The 23,664-nt window shown below is 39.4% G+C and overlaps 1 protein-coding gene across 8 annotated transcripts in view; it reads right to left on the bottom strand.

Annotated features, from left to right (window-relative positions):
* Nucleotides 1–23,664, bottom strand: part of HDAC9 (histone deacetylase 9) — a 696,981-nt gene that overhangs the window by 495,925 nt on the left and 177,392 nt on the right. The window lies entirely within an intron of this gene.

Below are 23,664 nucleotides of genomic sequence, written 5' to 3'. Positions count from 1 at the left end.
AATATAAAAAATGTACCTTGTAAATATCAAGCAATTGTTTACTTCTCACAATGAAATAACTGTGATTATTTATATGCAATAACATAAGAAGGAAATGTAAACCTATTATTTCTAGATTAATATTAAACTCACTTTTCAGAGAGAAAGTTAATACGGGCCTTTAGACTCAATCATAGTGGCACCATCACAACAGCCATTTAAGGCAGACAGGGATTAGAAAGTGTACCTCAGGTTGCACTTGGAGACAATGTCCTTGCACGAAGCACAGGCCGGCCAGCGAGCCAGCGGCCGGCTTCAGACACTTGCAGGCCCCTGGGAAAGCGGCTCCGTAACAACAAAGCAAATGCGGTCAGTGCCCAGTGTCGTTATGGGGATTAGACGGGGGTCAGGGCTTCTCGGCAGCACCTGCGCAGCTATGACATAAGCTTATATCCTACATAAATCTTCCCCCCTGTTTTGAAAGCAAATAATAAAAAAGTTGTTCCACATCTCTGACCTTTATTTCTGGGAAACTCGGGTTTTTCCCTTATAGCTCTGGAATGTACTAACCATCCCCAGTGGGACACGCTCAGAAAACCCTGCCACAGAACACATGTGTAAATACGCGCCTTCTCACTTCCAGAGTGATTTGCATCCAAAACGTCATTAAATTATTAGTTTGAAAAGTAGCTTAAAGAGAGGAGGAAGGGGAGTGCGAGAAGGAAAGAAAAACAGAAAGATACCTGAAAGAGGAAATTAAAATACTGGTATTGACAAAAGTCCCTAACTGACCAGCTAGTGGGAAAGGGAAATCAGAGGCACCTGCCGCTGACAGTGGCTAAACACTGCTCTGCGCACGTGCCCCAGAATCTGGGGCGCAATGAGCTTCCCAAGTTCCTTTTTTCATGGAATCCAAATACTCGAAACTACTGCCTCCCCCAAAGAAACTGCTTTTTAAAAGTTAGCACTTACATTACTGGAGATGTCAATGAAGTGTTTCTAGAACTTACTTGAGGAAAGACAAGGTGGCTAACTACACACTTAAATCATTAAATTACACTCATGTGCAATAATGCTGGACCTATAAATCCAGTTTGCCACAGGGCAAACTTCAGGGTAAAAAACTGAAATAATAACAGGTGAAAAAAACCTATTGAATTAGCATATCACATTTATATACTACTATTACTATTATTACTACTATTACTACTAAAAGTAGTACTACTACTATTACTACTACTAATAAAAATAATAATGAATGTTGAGCAGAGCTGGCACACAGGAAGTACTCCCTCAGCAGGTAGAGGGCCTCCTAATACACAGGTAATGCTTAATATTCACATACATTCTAATGCTCTGGCTTCTAAATAAAAGAGCAAGGGAAATGTACTGAGTATTAATAGTGAATTGCTACTAAGTTACTCAAGCAAAGGGTCTGCTAACAGGCTCTTTCATTCTAAATATTCTACCTAGAAAGATATACTTTATTTTCTTCATAGTGATATTCCTGTTGCTACAAAGAGTGAAATCCAACAACCCATTGTTTAGTCAGGGGCTTTGGAATGAAAAGTACAGCTAATACAGACAATAATAGGAAATTACCAAGATGTCATCTATGAGGCTTTAATTGCTCTGCAAATGATAATATTACTAATATAAAGAATATCAAGATGTCCCCCAATTCAGTGTTCAATATTAGCATTTTAATTGAGTCCCTGCTATGTTCTAGGGACATGGGGAGATGGTGGTGGCATAAATGAAGCCACTGTTTGTTCTTGAGGACTGATATTTACTGGGGAGAAATATGAAGTCAATGGTAAAGCCCACAGTAGATGTTAGCTATGGATGGATCCCTGCTACAGGGGAAACATCAGCCAGCAAGGAGGGGCAACGTCTGTGTGTGTATGTGTACAGAGCTCTCTGACACGAGGTATTGGGTAAGATGTCTCTGGTGAGGTGGGGAGAGCTGTGTGTATATCTAGGGACAGCAGAGGAACACAGAGGAAAGCTCCAACTCAGGGTCCAGGAGTGCAAGGCTCTGGATCACGTAAGGTGTAGATGCGGCGCTTTCTGGGCCTTGGTACCGGCTGAATTTCACTCTCAGTGAGAAGACGGCCATTGAGAAACCAACGTGAGAAATGCGTTGTTCGGTCTTAGGGGGAAATGATTGTTCTCGAGTCATAGGGACAGTTTGTGACATGGTGGCCAGGACTTAGGCTTGAAGACCGACATATCTGGAATAAAATAATTTCTGTTCTTCAACGTCATAGCTGTAAGACTGGCTTAATTACTGCATTTCTCGGGCTCTGTTTAAATGGTTATAAAACCTACATTGCAGTATACAGTGAAGATTAAAGAATACAAACAGCACCGAAGATTGTTCCTGGATAATAGTAAATGCTTAAGAACTAAGAGTTGTCATTTTAATAGTGTTGTAAGCTGCTGGAAAATGTGCTTGATGTGAACTGAGGCAGGAAACACGCATTTTAAAAGGGCCAAAGAGAAGTAGAGGGAGGAAGTTGGTATTAGGACAGGCTTTGAATCCCAGAGATGTTAAGGAGCCCTTGAGGTCTAAATAAATCTCCCAAAGATGCCAGTTCAGACAACAGATGTGTGGTTTCATAAGGAGAACTTGGTGTACAATAAAAATGCCTAATTTTGGTCATCAAGTTATAATCCCCATAATGTAACTGATGAAAAAAATTGGCACTGTTAAGTAAAAATTAATGATTCCTTAGGGTATATATAATTGAATGTTCCCAATAACCTACGAGTAAGATATTAAACTTATTTTCAAAATGAGAAACTGAGGTTCAAAATAAGTAAAAAAAAAAAAAAAAAAAATTCCAAAATCACACATCTGGTATATGTGCTCACACCCAATCCATGGGAAGTGTTCAACAAATGTTTCTCAAGTGAATGTATGAATTTTTACTCCAAATTTGACATCCAAATGGCTCCAATTGCCTCTACAACTCATTAAACCACATAAATGTTTCCCAAATTCTTCTGATTATAAGAGTCAACTGGGATGCTTGTGTTTTTTCCTGTGTCCCACTGCAGAACCCTGATTTTTTTGGTGGAACAGCCAAGAAGTTGATATTTTAAATAAGTAATCCAGGAGATTTTTATGATTAGGGAATTTTGAGGAACACTGGATAGTTACTGCACAGTGCTCTTTTCAACTCTATAACTGCTACCTAAATCTTCTCCCTTTTAAAAGGGGGAAAAATATATGGTCCTTTCAACCCCTCTACCTATTTCAAAGCCCAATACTTTGCAAAGACACAAGGCCCTGCAATACAGATTTTTTAAATGCTGCACTGTGTCAACTTTGTCAAATGGGAATCAATACAATGTGCGTGGGAGTTGCTGTTTTTAGTGCTGTTTTCCCATTACTGGCTACAAATCCCAGCAAATCTCTAAGGAAGGATTTTCTAATATTGGATGTTTTTACATAGACTTCATCATAAAAATCATCTCCTCCTCACCCCCTGCAGGTTGTTGTGATCAAGGTCTCATCATATCTAGAAACGTTTCTTCGTGTTTTATTTCTTGGTAACATAATTAAGAGCGTTGCTGATGAAGTGTCCAGTTTCCTTTACTTTCTGGTAAGAGAGGGAAAACAGGTTTCATTTGGAAAGTTTTAATATGTTTTAAAAACACACACTGCTGTATATTCTGGCAACTGCCAAGTGGTACCTACTTTGAAGGGCTGGTAACTAGGATTAGATGGTGTTACATTAAAATGGTGAATAATTATGTTTTCCACAAAGTTTTGCATTCTGAAAAGTGCTATAAAATATTCATTCGGTGTGGTGCACTGAACACGCGAGATCAGTTTTTGTAACTCCCGCCCAAGGGTGTGATGTAAGGAAATTCACTGGCAGGTATCATCTTTGTATCACCAGATCGTCCCATGAATGCCACACTCACGAATTAGGAAAAACTGGGGAGAAGATTTTGATGTAGGAAACAAAGTAAAGTGGCAGAATGGCTATTCTACTGTCTTCAGACCAAGAATAATGATCTTCCTCTCATCCTCTGGCTCTCAACAAACAATAGGAAAGGCCCAGCCTCTCTTGCTTTGAGATTTCAGTGAGTATTAATGATGGGCATTACTGATCACACATACTAGTGATTATAAATGTACAAGTTAAAGTGTCTTTCAATCCTACTGACAATCTGCTATCAAAAAGCAGCAACATCTACGTAGAGATGCCAAGTTGGGAAGGAGATTCTGAGAGCATGTTTACTAAAAAATATTATTTCCTGGTTAGGTGATTTGTTTTCTTTTAATGACAACAAAGGAACAATGTGGAAACTGCAACACTTCTCTTCAACCTAAAACAAACAGCGCTCGGGAAATATTCATGTTCACCTTTTAGTCCAACATGAACAAAAGGGCAGGTTGGGCCATCCAACAAACGCAAAACTCCTGGAGCTAAAAATAGCATGTGGCAATTTTTTTGAGATTTAAAATGATCCTAATTCTCTCATAAGAAAATAGTCATAAAGATTTAAAGACGTTGGGTGGTACCTGTTTCAAAGCACTGTCAGAGTAAATGTACTCTGAAATCATCCAGTGCCACTGATTCGCAACATCAAGCTATCAGTTGCAAAAGTTTTACGAATTCTTTGAAAATGCAATCCATTTTTGGTTTCCTAGCACAACTGCTGTGTATTAGCAGGAAGAAAAACTTTCTTCCTTAGAAACAAGAACGTAACTTTTCTTCAGCAAATGATTTTTAATTAAACTAATTATATTTAGCATTCAAATACTATTTAGAATGTCTTTTCTATACTTTTAAAATTAGCATCAGTCTACTCTAGTCTTTCTAGGAAATATTTGAGAAAAATGAGTGCCTAAAAACTAAAAATATCTACCTTTAAACTTACGGGTTTGCTGCTGTGTTTCGAACATAAATATTACTATGCATGAGGCTGGAAGAGAGACAGACAGGAACAATTAACTATAGAGTCAGCCTATGGAGTCCTTGGAGAAGATTCAACTCTAATGCGTGCCAAGGGCCAGCAGGGGGAGTAAAATCCCCAAAATACAGGTAAAAGAAAAGAAAAATGCTGAATGGAGGTGCTGCAGAAACCAACCTGAAAAGAAAGACTCAGTCATCCAATCAAACAAGAATCGTAAAGGGATTCTTTGGGGCCCTCATCTAGGATAAAATGAATTTGAATCATTTGTCATTCAACTTGTGAAAGAAAATCACCTCTTTTTACACACATTCTGGGGAGCGAAATAAGCTAACGGAATTTCTTCATCAGTCCGCTAGTCCCTCGAAAAACTGTCTTTTTCTTTCCCTCTTCTGTTAACTAGTAAAGACAACAAACGGCCCCCACTGCAAGACTATCGTGGACTTTTAAAAAATTAAGACCATTTTTTAGAGCAGTTTCAGGTTCACGGATCACGTATTTTGATTAAACAAGAAGTTATTAAATTAATTTCTTGAGCTCCACTTGTGGCCAGCTAGGAGAACCTTGATTCCGGATGTCAGTGGCCTCATCAGGCCACGGCCCGCGTGGATCACCCGCCACGGAAACGCAGAAGAGGGGAACTCCTGAAAGCAATGAAGAGGCCAGCCGGGCAAAACTCAGCAATAGGCTGAAAGGTGTCCATATTCATGATGTTTCATTTGAAGACATTTATACAGAGGGACACAAACCATCTAGAAGAAAGGCAACTCTGGCCTTTGGAGACATCATAACCCTTTCAGGTCACAGAATGACCAATGTACCTGATTAAAATATTACCTGTCCACCCTCTCAGGAGCACCTGCTTCCATCTGACGGTGTTTGCTGCCTGGTTCTTTCACTACCTAATGAAGGCAATGAAGGGCTAGAAACTCTGCCCTCTTTCATTTTCATTATGATGTGAGGCCGAGAGGCTTCAGCAGAGATGCCGAATTATCCAGATTGCAATCATACAACCTCTCCATCGAATGATCTCACCAATGGCTCTTATTTAATAGAAGCCCCGGCTCTTCAAAGACCATACCTCCTCGTGTATTTTACTTACCAGTCCTCAGAAGTCGGTGAAAGAATTTTTTTTAAGTTAAAAAGAGAGTTTTGCTAGAAAATCTTCAACTGTGCAGTTAACACTGAATTTGATAAACAGTACATTCCAAGTCACAGCCACCAAAATCCCAAGTTAAATCTGTGCCCTTGGAACAATGCCAAAATGCCACAGCATATCTGCACTTTGAACAAATTGCACATTTTTAACTTCTGTTTTTTTTTCTGCCAAAACAAAGGCTCAGAATATGCAGATTCTAGCTTCCCTGAAAACGTTATTATGGTAATTTGGATGCAAAGAAAAAACATGCTTTTGAGACCAACAGAATGACAGATTAGTCTGATTTGCTATTTTAGCATTAGTATTAACTCAAATATTTCTGGAGGTGATATGTAAACACGGATATCCTGAAGGTGTCACTATCGCCATCTGGCTTAAAATCAGATGACTGCATTAGAATTCTTTGCTACGTGGCCAATATCCTTAACCTCTCAGCCTCGATTTCTTTATCTGTCAGATGGGGATACTAATATCTCATAGGCTTGTTGGGAGGAGTCAATGAGACAATAAATTTGAAGTATCTAACCCAGTTCCTACCACCCAGTAGCTACTCAATAAACGATGCCCTTACTATGATATCCTAATAGACATTTGCACCTACTGGATAAAATTCTAATCATGAATTTGCCAAAGGAAAATAATAATTTTGGACATTATAATAACAACAAAACTCTGTAAGAAATGAAATCATTTCTGTCAAATATACCATTCTCTTCATCCAAGTAATTACTCAATAAGAATCTTCTTATTGAACTGCCCACTACAGAAAAAATTTAGTAAAAGCATGTAGAATTTGGTCAGGACCCAAAAGAGTTGAGTTACTGAAAAAAGTTCCCCAGAACTATTTCTAGATTATATGAGACTATCATTTTAGTGATAAATATCATCTGTTCCTACTTTTGATAAAAGAATATTATGATTCCTTTTGGTGGAAATAAATACATATACAAAGATAAATTTACTAAAATGGAAATAGTTTTTCTTGAAGAAATGCAGATTAGCATAGATAAAAATCTACGTTACAATGGTTGTTCTTTTACTCAATCCAAATAAAGTCAAGAAGACAAAAGAGTCTTCTAGCTAGGGCCAAGGGGGACATTTATTTCTTATGCTTTATATTCTATCATTTATAAAGAATATATTTTAGGCATATTTAATTTAAAAATAAAAATATTAATTTGGATTTTGGTTTAATTTTGATGTGAAGAATAGTTCCTTCTCCTGTCAATACTGTTAATAAACCTGGCTGAACTGCACACACCATATACACAGACAAGTTTTCCTGCAGGTAATCTGAATGCTAAGATGATTTCAAATGTGCCTAATATTGTTTCCATTAAATTATGTCTAATGTATTATAACCGTGCATTAAGAGTTTATTTTATATACCATCAATAGCAGGGTTTTACATAGAAAGTTACTAATTACCTCCTTTGTCAGAAGTTCGTAAGACATGAAGTATTTACTATTAAATAGCTTCTACATTTCACCTTAGGGAATGGCAGAATGTTTCCCAGTGGCCTAAGCATTAAGAAACTTGCCCTGACCAGTGTGCATATCGCCCCGGTGCACTGAAAGGCTGCCAGTTCAATTCCCGGTCGGGCCACATGCTCTGGGCTGTGGGCTTGATTCCCGGCAGGGGGTGTGCAGGAGGCAACCAACAGATGTTTCTCTCAACAACCCTAAAAGTGAGCACCAATATAATTCTAATTTTATAAATGAAGATGTTGGGGCACACAGACGTTAAGAAACTAGCCTCCATAGTAAAAAGGGGAAAAAATAAGAATTGATGACATTCTTATGATACAAAAATTACTAAGAATCAGAAATTTCCATTGTCAAGATGGAATAATGAACCCGATTTATTCTCCCACCTGAAGCAACTAAACAATGGACAAAACATGTGAAGCAATGGTTTTCAGACACAACATCAGGCAACGAAGTATAGTGATCGCTGGGCCCAGCGACGTGAAATAGTGTCACTAAGTAGCCAGGGACTGCTCCACCTGCCCGCCTTGAAAGATTTCCTGGCAGCAGTGTAGTGAGTGGTTACTCAGGAAGATCTCAGCAGTCTCCCAGTTGGAGAGAAAAAGGAAACCATCAAGAGCATAAAAAAGCAACCCATGAAATGGGAGAAAATATTTGCAAACCACGTATCTAATAAGGGGTTAAATCACAGAAGGAACTCATACAACCCAAACAGCAAACAAACAAAAAATTCAATCGGCAAATGGGCAAAGACTCTCAATAGACATTTTTCCGAAGAAGACACACAACTGGCCAACAGGCACATGAAAAGGTGCTCCACATAGCTAATCCTCAGGGGAATGCAAACAAAACCAGGATGAGATATGACCTCACACCTATTAAAATGGTGATGATAAAAAGAAAAAAGACAAGAGATAACAAAGGCTGTGGAGGAGCTGGAAAAAAGGCAACCCCTGTAAACTGCTGGTGGGAATGTAAACTGATACGGTCACGAAGAAACTGTAATGGAAGTTCCTCAAGAAACTAAAAATAGAACTACCATGGGATCCAGCAACCCTACTTCTGGGTAGATACTGAAAAGAAACAAAACCATTATCTCAAAGAGATACCTGCGCTCCCATACCACCGAAGGGTCTGTCCAGGTATGACTAGATCAAGAAATGGGATATGGACACACAGATAAATGCGTGCAGAGTAGAGTATTATTCAGCCTTAACAAGACGAACAAAACCTTGTCCGTTGTGACACTATGGATGAACCTGGAGGGTACTGTGCTAAGTGAAATAAGCCAGACAAAGAAAGAAAAGTACTATTTTCCAAACAGGCTCCTTCAAACACACCCACAGTAATGACATCGTTCCAGTTTGGTTATGAAGCGTCCTGCCCAACAGTGACGAAGTTCACCGTGGGACGTGCACACTCCTCCAGCCTGTTACAGGAGGACCAGGCCGACTGAAGGGTGAGCACGTGTGTCAGGAAAGCTCCAGATCACAGGACTAAGAATCCGTATCACCGAAACATTAGATTCCGAAATACAAACAACGTGCACTGCACTTCGACCAAATTCATCTGCAGAAATAAATGCTTCTCACTGCAGGAACGTCTTGAAGTTTTATATAGGAGTCTTATAAAAATAATTAGCTTTTCAGCTCCGCATCAGCTTAGCTAAGAAATAATTATCTTAATTGAACAGAGACCAACCCAAAGTGCTCAGAAGTATTTTGGATATTCCTTTGCCCAGTTTCAGTAGTACTGCTCCTCTCTGCACAGCTGAGAGGAAGGCAAGAAGAAAGGTCCTCCTCTGCTATAAATAAAATACAGAAGTATGAGAAGGGAGGGGTATTTGAAGTTGGTTAATGTGCTGTTCCTCTTTTAAAAGTCACTAAACTGCATATGAAAAGAACTCAACGCAGTAAGTTGTTCACCGACTTCTCCAAGTGATTGCAGATCTCTGGAAAACGACCTTCCTTGCGTCGCTATTTCTGAAATAAATTATATATAGTCCAAAGTAATGTCACTGGGGGAAAAACTAACAAAAGCATTAAGAGATTATGTTTCTAGGCACATGCGGAGCTCATTTTACTTTAATTATACAGTTCTTTAATTTGGTAATTATAAAATATTCCCTGACAAAATTAGTTTTAGTTACAAACTTAGGCATGTAAATTTCACACAGCCACCACTTTTTCTGACACACTGTCAGAATGTCACAGTTCTTAAATAATGACAGTACGTGGTATGGCACCACCACTTTTAAAAGAAATACATCCACAGGAACGTGGCGTTCCGTTGGCTTCCTCAAAAGAAGAGAGACGGGGAATAAGTTGCGGCAATAGATTTGCCGGCTTAGGAAACATAAAATTAACATGATGAAATTTTAGCTTTCACTCATCAACAGCTGTGACATTTTCATCTACAACCCCCTCAACTCGGAGAGAGGCTTTTCAGAACTATTACGCATGAGATTAAACTAACAATAAATAATTCACTTTCTCCCCAATGGCTAGCATTGCAACCAAATCGCTACCAGTTCCACTCATTAAAAGAGAAGGAATTAACATATATTCCTAATGAAAAGTGCCCATGTTTTTTTTTTAATTTTAATTTACTGATTTTTTTTTTTTAGAGAGAGAGGAAGGAAGGGAGAGAGGGAGATCAATTTGTTGTTCCACTTATTGATACATTCATTGCTTGATTCCTGTTTGTGCCCTGACCGGGGATTGAACCCCTGGCCCTGGCCTACTGGGATGATGCTCTAACTAAGTGAGCTACTCAGCCAGGGGGACAAGCACTTATGTTCAGGTGAAGACACTGTTCTTTACCTTACAGAGGACACTACGTTAACAGGCCTCTGTTCTCAGAATTCCTGGCACAGCACCTCTCTGCTGATCTGTACTTACACACAAGGGCTGCGTTTGCATCGGTGTTTGAATGTGAAAACGTGAGCAATTAACTGAAAGAGAGGTTAAGATATAACAAGTGGACAATCAGAGTTAGGCCACATCTCGTGGGGAAGTCAAAGCGAGGCTAGCCCAAAATGTTTATAACAATACTAACAGTACTAATAACAATCGTTATTAGCTCCTGACCGAACATGTGCTGTGTGCTATTATTATTTCCATTTTACAGGTGGGGGGAACTGAAGCTCACGAGGTTAAAAACCCTTGTCCAAAGCCCACAGCTAGCAAGCAGGTGAGTGAAAATCTGATCCCAGACAATCTGGCGAGAGAGGGTGATTTCCTGATTTTCCTAAGGCAAAACTTAAGTTTTTTGTATGAACTTTATATAATTATACAAATTATACAGTTGATGATATCAGTATGGTATCATGAACAATAAAATAACTAAGTGAAAAAATTGCAAACTATAAAATGTTGGTGCAACTGAAAAGCTTTTTTTTTTTTTAACCCTTACCCAAGGATATGTTTTTATTGATGTTAGAGAGGCAGAAGAGGGGCAGAGAGAGAGAGAGAGGGAGAGAGGGAACAACACTGGGAGGGAAACATCGGTAAGTTGCCTCCTGTACATACCCCAACCGAGGATCGAACTGGCAACATAGCTTTGTGCCCTGACAGGGAATCGAACCTGCAACCTTTTGGTGTACAGGACAGTGATGCTCCAGCCAGGGCCAGAATGCTTTAGGAATTACGCTGATTCACGATTTACTTACACTTGCCCCTTACATATGGATTAGCCTCCCGAACATAAAATGACGACCCCCGTCCACTCACGACTTCTACTAGGCAGGGAAGGCGGAGGTGCGGAGCCGTCCTATATACAGCACAGCTGTGTCCGTGAGAAGAGCCTGAGCATTCTCCGAAAGCTAAACAGTTCAGCACGTCTCCCCACCGCGCACCCGGGAAGAAGTCTACTTTCCCTGTTGACCTCTTCGATCATGTTCTTCCTGCATTTTTGAAATTAAAAATGCCTCACTCGCCCTTTTCCTCTCCCAGTCTCCAGGAGAACCTTGGAGGCTAAGGCGATGCAAAAGGGGCCCATGGTCTTGTGTTAGGCTAGGGCCAGCAGCAAACCCACCTCCACCAGGACGATCGGGGGCCTGGTCTGACCTTGAACATGCTCAAGAGCAACCCAGGGGGAATCAGGAGATGGGATCTCTCAGCTCAGTCCTCTCAGCTGAAGAAGCCACAAGGCCGCAGTGGCACAAAGACTGTGTGGGATTAAGAAATGGAGAGTCAACGTAAACAGAGTCAAAGAAAGGAGAGGGAGAAGGTTGATGCGTCTAAGGCAGAGGAAAGGATCTATGTTAGAACAAACTTAGTGCCCTCCTCTCGTACTCTCAATTTCTACTCATATGAACAAGAATTTACTTCCCTCAAATTTGAAAAGCTTCCTTACAAAACATTTTGATGAGTAATTTGTGAATAATTTTTTTTTAATTTCTCCCATTTCAGATACTGCAGTTTTTTACTCCAAAATTACAGGCGGCCACTGAATTATGTCCTGCTACATGGTTTCACAGAGAATCAGCTTACGCTTTCTATTTTTATTGAAATCTGTATTTCAACTTTTTGGTTCACTTTTTAAATAAGTGTGTTTTACATTTTTTCTTAGTTATATATCCAAAGGATTTTAAATTATTACTTTTAAGAACCAGCTTTTTGATATATAGACTCTGCCTTTTACTGTTTCTTTAAATTTTGGGGTGTTTTTTTTAAAATCTCATCAAATTCTCCTTATATTGTTTAAATAATATATATTTTTAAAAATTCCTAAAGTATTTTGTGTTTTACTTTTTGTAGTTTAAAGTGAAATTATTTAACAATATATATTTGCTTGTGAGAACAACTTTGCTGCATTTCAGCTGCCCCCCCCCGCAGTGTTATTATTTTTTAAATGACTCATATTTGAAGTTTTGCCTCTGATCCAATAATTTTTTTGCTGTTGTTGTTTTTTAATATACCTTTATTGATTTGAGAGAGAGGAAGAGAGAGGGAGAGAGAGAGAGAGAAACATCAGTGATGAGAGAGTCCTTGATCGGCTGCCTCCTGCACGCCTACCACTGGGGATGGAGCCCGCAACCCGGGCATGTGCCCTGACCGGGAATCCAACCCCGATCTCCTGGATCCTAGGTCGATGCTCAACCACTGAGCCACGCTTGGCTCAGCCCAAAAGTTTTTAATGGCTTATTTCTTCCAAGAAATTGTTTACTTTGTGCTATTATCTGGTTTTATTACATTTTGTTCAGAGAACACGGCATACATATTATACATAGCATCTTGGGCACATAACTTAATACCTAACAATATTATAAGCACCTAAATCTGGCATGATAAATAGACTTCACACTCCACAGCAAACGCTCTGAGTCAGGATCTTTGTGGAAGTTGATCTCCTCGCAATGGATGTTCTGTCCCAGTGCTCTCCACGTGTGAAATGAAACCAGGCCTCTATTTTCTCATGGTTCAAAGATGCTTGTTGATCCCTCTGGCTCACGTCTATTGTACATGAAAAGAGGGAAATTCCTTTAGATTCAACACAAAATGTCAGGTCAAAATGAGAAGTGGTGTTTTTCAACCTCTTCACCACCACCTTGAATTTTTAAAAACGATTTTACAGATGCATTAACTGAAATTGACAGAGGCTCAAGGATCTACCTACAGTCTCACATCTACTGCAGAGTAGCCGGGGGCAGAGCAATTTTTTTAGATTCTGCTGCCATGCTCCTCTTCCAATGTAATTCCTTTTTTTATTGGTTTAATTATGAAATGCACTCACTAATTTACCATATTTTTCATTAATTTGATTAGAAAAATTGTATGCTAGAAGAGAAGCAATAATCAAGTTTAAGTGACTAGGAAGGGGGTTTTTAGGAAAATCACACACACACACACACACACACACACACACACACACACACACACACAAGCATAGCTATAAATTGCAGACTTCCAAAAAAAAAGTAAAGAAAAAATGGTCTTTGAGATTGAATGAGGAATCCTCATAGGGGAACTCTGGTCACAACAGGTTATAATATTTACTGGTCAACCTTGTTTCCACCAGAATATTTTGGTTGTTCATTTGAAGATGTTTAAGTAAGGAAATAATCAGAAAAACTATTTAGTATCTTTTTCTGTTAGAAATAAATTTAATTAGAACTAAAAAAAAAAAAAAAAAAAAAAAAAGGCAGCCTTTAAATAAGCTGAAACTTTTGAATGCCCGGCAAATGTGGTCCCAGTGGGTGTACTGAGCCTTATGAAGACTATTATGTGTTCCAGCCCGGGCTCTGTGACCTTAGCATCTACCTCTAGATGTTTCTCTAGGCCTTCCTTTCCTGAGAGGCTTTGCACAGATGGTCCCCGCCATGCCTTTGAACTCAATTTTTGTGAACATATGTTTGCATATGATATTGTTATTTCAGGTAACATTAAGGATCTATCAAGTGCCAGACAATGGTGCTAGGCCATGCAATATAGCACGAAAAGGGGCAGTTAGGGTTCCTGCCTCCAACAAATTTACAGGAGTCCACTATTTCACCTCAAGTAGGATGATTTACTATATTTAAACATAACCATTATTCTGTTTTTCTTATGCACCCAAAAGCCATTTTGCTTCTTTGGGAGTTAAAGGTGATAGAAACCAAAAGAAGAAAAGTTAAACATTTCTGTTATATCCTGCAAGCCATAGGTTCGAAAAGTTACATTTGACCACACGCCTAACAAAAGATGCTACTATATTACTCGGCTCCACTTTTGTCTATGACTATGACAGCTATTTTAAGTTGTAATGGAAAACTTGTATTTCCTAAAAATAAGTTAACTGAACATATTGCCTTTTCTTTTATATTAAAAAACACACACAACAACCACTTTCCATTATGCCAATAGTATCAGAGTTTAAAGTAAAAGCAAATTAAGCAGGGGCATTTAAAATAAATGAAATTCAAAATGTATTACATGCTTGATTGACAAAAATTAAACAACTAATCTGCATATGACGGATGGGAATGATGCTGAAGGGACAATTAAAACAAAGCAACTGTGATGATTTCAACCATAGTAGGTCTCTTTTTTATTTCTCCATTTGCCTTTTGTTATTTATACTGGAAAGGCAAAACCTTCTGATCAGTTTCTCAGCTCTGTTTATGGTTGTCGTTACCTGGTCAGCCCGAACTGTGTTTATGGATTGTGTCTGTCTCCCAGAATGATCTTAAATTTCGCTCTGCCTCTCCTCAGGGTTATTTGCCTTATGTTGGTAAAACCAGGATGCCACAGTGCTAAACTCGCTGCTCTGCCATTTGTTACCAATTACTCTTCCTACATGCTCCGATTTGCATAACTTTATTGTTTTGTGAATTCTAAGCTTGTGAATTTATTACCAAGGCACCTGCCAGTGTTACTGTATTTAAGGAACTGTCAGCAGTTTCTATTTTTGGGTTCAAAGTTGGCTACAAAAATTCACTCTGGGCTGACTTTTGGCGTGTGTTACAGGGTAGCAAACCAAGAGTGAGCTATTTTTAGAAAAGGGGGAGAGAGTGAAGGGGAAATAGTTTTGAGGGGTTTTTTTTTGGCTGTGTGTTTTTTCAGGTATAGAAATATAAAATAGAAAACAGAAGTTTGTGGTTTCAGAAGTATTCTGAAAGATCTCTCTTAGGCTTTTCTGAAAATATCTTTTCAACCCATTTAGTCAACATTGCAGACTCATACTTGGAGGGATTATAGCAAAATATCAGAATCATCTGTTTTATTTACAGGCAAAATATCTCATATATTCACTAATTTTAATAATGCAATAGCCATTTTAGGAGGGGAAAAAACAGCAATTTAGTGACAATTAGACTAAAACCAGGTTTCTTTCCTTCCCCCCCCCCCCCAATATGTTTTTATTGATTTCAGAGAGAGGAAGGGAGAGGGAGAGAGAAATAGAAACATCAATGATGAGAGTCATTGATCGGCTGCCTCCTGTATGCCTCCTACTGGGGATGGAGCCTGAAACCTGGGCATGTGCCCTGACCGGGAACAGAACTGTGACCTCCTGGTTCATAGGCCAATGCTCAACCAGGCCAAAGTTCAGGTTTCTGGCAAATGACTAAGTATTTGAGTATGACCTTCAGGTGTCTCGGAAGTAGGTTCTCCGTGCCCACCCACCCAAATACACACTCACTATCATCCAAAGGGCTTCACCCAACTGGGAAGAATTAGGGATACTCTGAATCTCATTGAGGTTTGAAGTTTCATCTCTGGTAAGAGTCTTCACCATCTAAATCTTTATTGCAAGCAAATAAAAAGAATGTATAAGCATATCCATAACTTTTGCAAAATAATATAATCGGAAAATTTTTACTTTCCCAACTCTTCAAAGCATGGGAGGTAGGTATCATTCCCTTCCCATTACACACACACACACAGACACACACACACACCCCTTAGAATCAACCAATACACGGTACACAGAGTGTCTGAGAAGATAAGAATTTTGTAGCTAACCAAATGGTAGTGTCAATTGATTAAGCCTTTCTTGAGCACCTTTTTGGGGCTAGACATTGAGCTAGAAAGCTGCATTTGCAGGCTTATAAAATACTGGGGTAAGGAGGAAATTGAGAAAAACAGGGATATCTTCAAAAGACGTAATCTGCATCCAAGCACTGTCTACAGGAGGCACACACTGGTTCAGAAACCCTGAGCAATCTGGTCCCTCTGGAAGTTGCATCATGATTGTTGAATGGGAGACATCAGACTATCAGAGAACAACAGGAAACACGGAACCATGCCACTCATCCCCTTCCCTCTTAAAACGTACTCACCACCCAACCTTCTAGTTACAATTAAATTTTCCCTGTAATTTCCAGGGAGGCAGCACTAAGTAGGTTCACGTGTCTATTCTAAATCATTTGGAGCAAAGAATTCTTATTGTAAGCCAATATGTTTGCATTTCGGTTTATACATTAATATCTTTTGAGTTCGGTCCATGCATGCACTCCCAATATGCTAACCAAACAACTGTCTGGATCTCCGCTGCTGAGGTCCTCACCCTAGAACCTGTGCGTGCAGCCCTGGCACACAACGGGCATTTAATAAACGAATGACTAAAGGCTACGCCACCTGGTGAAAGCCCCAGGAAGCCAGCTGACTGCTCTTGGTAGCACCAAGAAGTTGCCATGTAGTTTTCTTTCCAATTTCAACAGGAACTAAAGTTCAAAGAGAAAAATAGTCATGGTTTAAACTTCCACAATTTCTTTTTATTTTAATGAACTCCCCCCAAAATGAGCTAAAGCAAAGAGGCCTCTAAAACATACCTCATTTCCACTCTGATGTTTTCCAGTCATAATTACTGCTTAAATAAATATTCTTTAAACCAGGTTAGGTTTTTTTCCCCCTATTCGTAAGGCAGCCTTTTGCTAAAAGGCACCTTAAAGTACTTGTAACACAACCTCACCTTTTACAAAGGAGCAAACTGACGTTACTATTTCACCTAATCCTGTAAATATAAGTACCAAAAGCCGATTAAAATAACCAAGAAGTTGTGATTGAAATCAGGAAGTTTGGCAGTTTGATGTTAGTAAGGAAACACAAAGTTATTTCAGAGTAACTCATGGATTTTTTTGCTGTGTATCCAACACTTTCATTGGTGTAGGCTTTTCAACTTTACCTTCAATTTTCTGGTTATTAATAGCTTTAATTAGCTTTTTCACATTTATGCAATGATCATAAAAATAACAAGTTTTCAGAAATGTGTTTTTCTTTCAATGTTTGTTTTCTTTAACACAAAAATTTGCACCCCAGGAGTGAGGTGTTACCCATTCCATGGTTTGTTTTGTTATTGCTTTAATTATAATAACATCCCATGTGTTGGCTTTTAGTGTTAGGTGGAACCAAATGCAACTGCCATATCTGTAGGTCAAAAATGGTCAAATAGCTATTTCATATGGCTTAAACTAACATTTATTGAAAAACACAGTTTTTACTGCAAATTAGCTAAATTGTAGCATTATATTTCCTAGCCAGTTGATGTAAACTAAAAATAATAACATTTTAGTTATCACATTAAATTTAACTTATACCAAATAAATCAGCTTAATAAGTTATTTCCCTAAACGCAACTATTTGTAATCATATAAGCCCTCCATGTACTAATTGAAAATGAAAAAGATGTTTCCATAAATGAAGTCCAATAAATAAGTCATATTTAAATGAGCTCAGATAGACATCAGTGTCAGAATTCATTAATAGATGTCACATATTAATATGGGTTTTAATGGGTCATCATCACACGGGAAATGTGGAGGGCGGGGGAAATGTCCCTCGGTTCTTAATTGCTCTTATAGATGACCTGAGGTATCCAAAATCATAAGAAAATAGTGAAATTATGGAAAATACGGCATTCAGGGGAAAGACCTATGTTTGCCTGAATATTCTGCAATGCTTCGTCATTCAAATCACTCCCTAACATCAGCCCTCCCTTGGATTTCAGCTATGAAGACCTCAGATTTCTAAAAAATGTTCACGCTCTACAAAAGGAAATACAACTAGAAATAAATGGCTTGCAAAGATGAACCTGCATTACAAGAACATAGCCCAGACACAGTACAACTCTTAGCTAGCCCTTCTGATGGAGTTTTTAAAAACCTAAACAGTTTAAAGGGCTGAAAAATCCAATTTATATATTCATTTCGGTGACAGATGGGCCACATGTATTGTGAATATGTCCATCTTCCTAATCGGGCCCTTTGTTCTAGGTACCAAAAACACGCCAGCATTTTTTATTGTTTGGGACAAAATCAGAAATGGATAAGTGAAGAGGAATTGAGAGAGGCTAATTCCCAAAGAGAAAGTGAAGCACCTACTTTATTTGCATAGAAAGCCAAAATATTATAAATACTTCTCAATATCTATCACCCAACTTATATTTCCTTTGTGCTTCCCGTGTCCAAAACAATTTGTAAAAAATCCTAAGAATATTATTTGTAAGAAATTTTTTTTTAGGTAATTTTATTCAAACATACATTATTTGAAGACTGTAGGTAGGAAATTTCAATTTGAAATCAGCTCTGAAACGTAAAAACTAAAGCCACTGCCAGACAAAACTGCAATCTGAAATAAGACAATAACAGATATTTAAGGTTAGTAATAACAAAACCATACTAAATAAAATTAACCGTGGACAAGTTCACTCCTGCTGCGTCTGAATCACATTGGTCCAATTTATCATTTGAAAACCACTTTCGCTATTTACAACATCTGCTTATCAAGAACAAAACCCCACTTAAATTTATTCACTTTCATCAAATACCTGGGATGGAGCAAAAAAGAACAGAATAAATTCACGGCCACAGACAAAGGTGCGGTGACTGCTGGGGAGAGAGGGGTGAGGGGAGGCAGGGGAGGGTACAGTGGGGTATTAACGTTGCTAGAAGGAGACCTGACTTGGGCTGGTGAACACACATTACAGTGTGCAGATGACGTGTTGTGGAATTGTGTACCTGAAACCTGTAGAATTCTGTTAACCAGTGTCACCCCCATAAATTCAATAAAAAGAAAAAAAAAATCACAGCCAGTGACAAAAAGTTAAACACATATTTCAAATGATTATTTTTGCCTATAGTATGCTGGGCCCTGTGGTTTTACCACAACTTGAAGTGAAATATCCCCAAACTTGAATTTTTTACCTGCTTATTTAGAAAATAAATAATAAAAAATAGAAAAGCAAAATGCTTTTGTGTGGTAAATTCTAATAAAATGCAATATCTTTAATATCACTGAAACAGCCTTCAAATTCAAAGCTATCGGCTTCTGCATAAACCTGAAATTTTCCATTACATCAGCGGAAGGGACTAAATTACTGCATCTCATGAAAATTATCATCTTAACTTTTCATCTGTATTTCCTTTTAGAAGCCTTTTAGCCAGGGTAGAAGGATAGTGGATGAAATTTCTCTTAAATCCCACATATATCATTCTTTACCTCAGATATACTAAACAACGCCAGTCTCTTTCTGTATTTTAATAATCATTTAAGTCCATTTTGCTGCTAATAATTCCAAAACTAATAAGCAAGTCGCAGCGATTATCAGGAGTTTAATCATGTCCTTTGACTAAATTCTTTTACTTCTTGGAAACCTGCCCTGGGAAACGTGACAAGATGAAATCAGGACCATTGCAAGGAGAAAATTAACAAATCAATACCTTGTTCACAAAGTCAACAGGGGAAAGTGCAGGCCAGTGTTTTGTTTTCTTCATTCCTTTTGGATTTAAAAAGTAGCTTTCAAAAGTATTGAGGATCAAAAATTAAAGTAACTGGGATATTTCCACTCACATGCTTTTTCTTAACCACGATCTTTCTCTGGGCAGTCTATCTCATAAATTTAAAATTATTGGGTCATTTTTGTTACCTTTTCTTTCAGGCAGTGATTCATCTTGTACCTGTAGGTCAACTGTCCCTAATAAGCATGAACAAATTTAGCTCCCCACTTCCATACACGTTAAGCTCTGCAGTGTACAGCATTTGGGAAAAAGGTTCACTGTAACTTGAAGAACTTTCAGAATTTATCAGAAAAGAAACTTTATACTCTTTTCCATTTTAGCTTGAAACAATCTGTGGTATTGTAGCATTTGGCGTGGCTGTCTCATGTCACTTATCACATTATAATTATTTCTGTAAACAGTAAAGGTGCTTCAGGGACCTCTAAGCTCCAAAAGGCCATGAACTATTCCCTATTCAACTTGTTATGCTTTACAGAAATGCTCCTTGAATTTAATGTGCATCACCTGGGGACCTCGTCAGAATGCAGATTCGGTTCTGTGGTTCTGGGATGGGCCCAAGTCACTGCAACTCGGACCAACTGCAAGGTTATGTGGATGCTGCTGACTCGAAGACCATGTGAGTTGCAAGGCCATGGACCTAGACCAGCCATGAGCCACTTAAGGTCTTCCTTTCAATTTTCTTTGAAAGAAATACCTAGTTAGCTTTGGTAACATTGAATACCTACAATGTGCCAAATACAGCTGATAATTCTCACATCCCTATGAGGTAGTTACTATTATTATCTCCATTTTACAGAGAGGAAAATTGAGGCTCTAAGGGGTAAAATCATTTGCCTAAGTAACTGAACCCAGGTTTGCTTGATTCAAAGGCCTCAGCTCTATTCACATCAACCTGTTTCCTCTTAGCATCTCACAGCCCTGATAAATGAGGTTGTTTTGGGTACACTTTTCTCTCCTGCTCTGTCAGGGAGAATCTTTTAGCCTTCAAAACCCAGCAGGACACTACTTCTTTGACTTCCCTGCACTATGTGCAACTTTCTGGTTTCCCCTGAGTGGCCCCTCATATTTGTTCATACTGCGGGTCTAGCACTCGACAAAGAATATCACAGTTACCTGGGTGAGGTCCTGGTCTTCCTTGTCAGTTATCAAAGGCCTGAGAGTTGGAACTTGGTTGGCCTCACTCATCGTTGAAACCCAAAAGCTAGTCGATGGCTCCTGACTGAGCAGCCTGGTGGGTTGCTACCAAGACACACCCAACAGTCCAATTCACGCAGGGATGAGCTGGTTTTGCTTGTCGCTGAAACCCCTGTCAGGGCACAGGCCAGGAGGATGCCCAACCAACTGAGCCACACTGGCCAGGGCCCCCTTCCTGAATATCTAAAACTACTTTTCTCCTATGCCCAACGTCTGTGATTATGAAAAAGGAACAAGCTCAGTAATCTGAATTGTGATGCTCACATTTAAATCCTGAAGTACTGGACTAAAAAAAAACAATTTTCCAATTATGCCACAACTTTATAAATGGACAGTTTTTAATGCTGTTAAAGGGGTGGTTTTAATGTTAGCTTTTTCTACAGAGAAGACTTTTCTATATGTCATGGTCAGAAGGTGTTTCAAATACAAGAGAAAGGACCTTGGGGGGATTCGTGACGGGGGAGCTATCCATTTATTCCATCCGAAATCTCAAAGGAATTCTCATCTAAAAGAAGAATAAAATAAATTTAACTAGTTTGAGATATTAAATATCTCTTTGAAACTGAGGCTAATACATTATGAAAAGCAGATACAGAATCTCTGCATTACTTATTATATAAATTCTAAATGAAATATTCCAAGTTATGAAAACATGACAGCTCTCCAATTCAAAAGGAATGATGCCGACCACAGAATATGGTTACTATGCACCAGGCTGCATCTCATCTCGGGCTCACTGTACAGCCCGCTTAGAACCTGTCTTAGTTCAAGAAAGAAAAGTTAATAAGGCCACTAGGCATGCACTACTTAAAGCAGACATGAATTTGGATCTTCAAAAGGGCCCAGTATATGTTATTCTCAGAAGGGCTAACCTTTCTAGAGCTCACCAATAATACTGCTTCAAGAGTGTTCTCTGGACTACATCAAGCAACCCCTTTCCTATTTAATTTTATTATCCCTTTAATTCCACACTCACACACACACACATTTTTTTAAAAGCTTACAAATGATCCTCTGGTTAAAAAGGCACTCTCTTTAACCACATTCAACCATAATACCTACTTAAAATAGCCCATTATTGGGTTAATCAGCAATTTTGAGCTTCTCCCCATATGACCTCTTTTCTTTTATTTCACATCGTGCATGGAAATGATGTGCTGAAAGCACTAGAGGTAAGGAGATGCGTGAGGTAGGCAGGCTGACAGGAAGAACACAAAGGCTCTGAAGGCCTGGATTTAACCAGGGGTGGGGTGGGGTGGAGGGGAAAGTAGTATGAAAGGGAAGACACAGAAAAAATACTTGTGGATACTAAGTTTCCATCTGCTCCACTATTTAGACTCAAGTCAGATCTGACCATGCCAGTAAGAAAATCTCTTCATCTGTAGAACTTGCCACATAGATACACAATTTGACTGTAATATAGATATACAGATATAGATGATATATATAGATGTAGATATAGATATAGATATATAGATATATAGACATAGTCATAGATATAGATATCCACCCTTAGGCCTTGAGGTGTGGATGGAGACATCTATTAGCTTGAACGATATCAAATTGCCTGACCTACCAAAAACAGCCATTGCATAGGATTCACTCCAAAGTACATATTTTTATAGTAAATACTAATATTCCCTGACTATCCCTCGTCTCCCCTCCTCCCCCCAACCATGACTGAGATACATATGCTGGAAAAATGGGCAATTGGAAAGTTCCCTTAAAGAGGCTAAGGGGCTGCTTGAGGTCACTCTGCAGGGCACAGGCAGATTGGGGAGCAGCGGTCGGGGTCCACTCCCTCCCTGCCCACTGTGCTCCCCACCACCACTGCCACAGCGGGAAGGTCCAAGGAGAAAAAGTGGATGGAAGAGGGGGTGTCAGACCTCCCTGCACACTCAGGATTTCACTGAGGGACAAAGTTCTATCGACCAAAATAGAGCTCCCTTCCCCGTCATGTAGCAGAGGACAAGGGAGGATAAAAAAGAAAAGAAAAATGAATCAGCAGAAAGAATGACAGTTCCTCAAGCTCCAAGAGTTAGTGGTGTGTTCTTTTAAGAGCAAATTCCAAGTTCACCAAGAGCCAGAGTCCTCGGCGGGTAATTAGCCGGCGTGATTGTCAAGGAGGGCGGCTTGAAAGGGCTGCTGGGCCCGCAGGTGAGGGCCCAACGGGGGGGGGGGGCAGGCAGAGGCTTTCCTCGCGCTCGCTGTCACTGACCTGAGCCTGGCTCCTCCACCGGCGGGAGGGGGGCCGACGCCCCAGCCTGAGGGAAGTGTCACCCGAGGGTTTGATGAGAGATTCACCGTGGAGCCCGTGGAGGAGAGGAGATAAAGAATACAGTGAAGGATCTGATCAACCCAAATTACACATGCAGATAACAGGAGTGGTGGTGGCGGCGGTGGGGATGCTCCAAGCTCATTTGAAAGATATTCAGAGATCTCTTAATAGCCTCCAACTGGTTGGAATTTAACAGGCTGTGACTGGAAGCGTCCTTGATGATCACTGTGGGCACCTCAACTGTGGTTGAATGTCCTTTGCTCCCACAGATTTGCTGATGAGCCCGTTAGAAAAGCCAGGCTGCCTATGGTGAGCAGCAGGTGCTGGAATAACTTGGGCTGTAGACTAAGAGAAAATCTTTTGTTCCCGCCATCACGACTTGTTAAAGGTTCTAAGACATGGAACTGAAAATCGGTC

The sequence above is a fragment of the Miniopterus schreibersii genome (assembly GCF_964146895.1).
Source record: "Miniopterus schreibersii genome assembly, chromosome: 9".
NCBI classification, from domain to species: domain Eukaryota; kingdom Metazoa; phylum Chordata; class Mammalia; order Chiroptera; family Miniopteridae; genus Miniopterus; species Miniopterus schreibersii.
This window is presented reverse-complemented; position numbering and strand designations above follow the sequence as displayed.